Source organism: Chaetomium fimeti (genome assembly GCF_033439085.1).
Source record: "Chaetomium fimeti strain CBS 168.71 chromosome Unknown B0H64scaffold_2, whole genome shotgun sequence".
NCBI lineage: Eukaryota > Fungi > Ascomycota > Sordariomycetes > Sordariales > Chaetomiaceae > Chaetomium > Chaetomium fimeti.
In genome coordinates, this window is record NW_026944330.1 from 4,934,252 (window position 1) to 4,937,312 (window position 3,061).

A 3,061-nucleotide genomic window follows, 5' to 3' on the forward strand; every position below is an offset into this window, starting at 1 on the left:
GCACCTTGGGGATGCAGTGAAATTGCGGGATGCCCGCATCTTCCCGGGATGACAATAAAAATTCAGATACCTGTTTTGGCAGGTCGAACATGATGGGCAAGTTGCCAACGTTCTCAAGGACTTCGGCGCGGAGGTCCGGCAGGTTCGCAGCGTCGAAGATAGCGTACGTTCTTCGGTCGCTGAGGTGCCGTCCGCATCGCTCGAGGTACCAGTCTTTGGCAAGTACTGCCACGCCCAGATTTTTGTCAGTGATTTTCACCAGGGACTGTGACTGCCGGAGAAAATCGTTGATCTTTGCCAGGCCTGGGTTCGGCCTGGGGGTCTGTCCGAGGTGTAGGACCGTTGCCTCCACTTGTGAGAACAATAAGTCCTTGCCTGCGGCCAGACCACGCTCGATCACTGGGTCGCGATGGCGCAGAGGGGGGTTGCCATTCTCGTTTGGGAACGTAGAATTTAGACGCTTGAGAGGGGGAGTCCCGGAAATGCCAGCGGATGCGGACATTCCGTTCGAGTCGTTTCCAAGCTTCGTGGACTCGAAGAACATTCGGTTGCTGGTGAAGAATGAACTTCACGTTGTTAGCAAGGTCATACTCGATCTCACGAGGTATCGAGACACCGGGCCCCACGAAAATGCCAGAGGCGAATTCATGATTGTATTGAAACAAAGATACAGGATAATGGTGCAGAATGAACTTGTTCCTGCTTCGCTCGGAGACCGAGTTCCACAGGTCCGAATGTTTCTCAAAGAATGTTTGGGCGACGGGAGTGTTCTCCAGCTTCCCGCGTCCTGCGGCTTTTGTGAGCGTCCCGAGGAAGGGCCGCCTCCTCGCGCTTTTGGAGAGGCTCCACCAGACACTCCGGCTCCCTGTACTAACGCACCCGTACTAGACAGCCCCGAAGGGCCCGTTCGGGGGTTGTGTTCGAGGTCCCGGAGGTTCCATCCGGTGCCAGGCCTGGAGCAGGGGTCTGGGACAGCAGCTTCATTTCTTTTGAGACTTCTTCTTCCCGTTCCCTTTCCTTTTCCTCCTCGTTGTTTCTTGCCATTCGGCGCGGAGTTCGGCTTTCTCTTGGGGTTCGGGTTGCGTTTCTGAACCGCCGCCGGGTTTGCCGGCTTTTCTCGCTGGACAGGTCAGTCTCCGTGATACGACGTTTCCTTGAAGGGGGACAACGACGCACCTGGCCCTGATGCGGGGGGCAGCAATTTCTCCTCTGCTCCGGAGCGCTTGATCTCTGCTGAGACAAGTTCTGCGACAGAGAGCTTACCCAGTTCTTCCGTACTGGGGGCATCGTCCATGACTGCATCTTGTCGGCAACAGCTTTCAGGGTGAGTGACTTCATTCGAGAGGTCACTTCACGCTGAATCTGGATGTGCGCAATTGCTAACGCCCTCGCTGGTAAGATCGTTAAGCAGCTTTGCATCTTCCTGAAGTCGGGCTTCAGAAACTCGGGGACCTTTGTTACGTCAAAGGAACCATCTCCTTCGAGAGTGATCCCAGAGTCTGCACAAAGTTCCCCGGTCACCGAGTTCAGGATCCCTGTCATTTCGTCCTTGTTACGAGGCTTCTGTGATCAGGGGACTGAAGGTGAGGTTAAGCTCATCCACTTTTGATGGAGATGGCTTGTTCCAGCGCGGCGGCGTGGTACTCCTTGACTTTGACTTCCAACCATCTGGAATGAGCCTTGCCAGGAGCCGTCGCGCTGTACTCTTTCGAGATTTGCAGCACCGGCGGACGGAGGCGTCCCTGAATCTCGTTCGGGAAACGTCTCTTCCGTTTTGTGCCTCTCGAGAGAAGCAAGGTAGCTGCGCACGTGGTTCGCCTTCACGGCGGCAGCGTAGACCTTGTTCACGACCCGTGAGCCTTGCGGCGCGTAGGGTCCAGGAATGAGGGCACAAAGCTCTCCAAGGGTATTCGCGGAACGAATGTCATTTCCGGTCGCATCGGTAGCGCCGAACATGCGCATGGAGGTAACGGAGGGTGCCATGATGTCAACAACACGATAAGGTTAGGGTTATAATGATGTTGAAAAGTGTTGGTGAGGAAAACCTGAGAAGCAACAAGAAGTCCGACTGCTCTGATCTGGGGAGATGACAGAGGAGTTTCGCCCTTGAGGGCTCCTCAGGGACATTTATCTTGTTGAGAGTCACCGAGTACCGAGGGACGGAGTAAATTAAAACGCGAAGGCCGAAGCCTTCGCGCATTAATTGTCCTCCTCCCATTGGTGCCCGCACCGGCTAAACGCGACGAATGTTCAGCTGACGCGGGGGTGACGAGAGAGATTGACACCTCCAATTTTCATTGGAGAACTGAAAATCCGCGCGGTGTGAGTGGGCCCACACCGTATTCGCAGGCCTGCTCCTGCCGCCGGTCTTTTCCATTCCGGGCCTGTCCAAAGTGCACGCGCCACGGCGCCAAGCCCCCCATGCGGGGGGCTCGGGGCCGACGTGCACGGTTCCCACTTCATCGGTCCGGGGGTTCACCGTCATTGTCGGCCCGACACTGCTTCGCAGCAGCCGGTCGGGGCGACGACGTGCCTGTATTGCGGCAGCACTAAAGAACCTCCCATACGAGAGCGGCGAGATACCGACATTGAAACGAGAGAAAGACCGACATTGCCAGTTCGAAAACTGCGCGGTTACGGTTAAGGTTAGGGTTAGGGTTAGGGTTAGGGTTAGGGTTAGGGTTAGGGTTAGGGTTAGGGTTAGGGTTAGGGTTAGGGTTAGGGTTAGGGTTAGGGTTAGGGTTGGGTTAGGGTTAGGGTTATAATGATGTTGAAAAGTGTTGGTGAGGAAAACCTGAGAAGCAACAAGAAGTCCGACTGCTCTGATCTGGGGAGATGACAGAGGAGTTTCGCCCTTGAGGGCTCCTCAGGGACATTTATCTTGTTGAGAGTCACCGAGTACCGAGGGACGGAGTAAATTAAAACGCGAAGGCCGAAGCCTTCGCGCATTAATTGTCCTCCTCCCATTGGTGCCCGCACCGGCTAAACGCGACGAATGTTCAGCTGACGCGGGGGTGACGAGAGAGATTGACACCTCCAATTTTCATTGGAGAACTGAAAA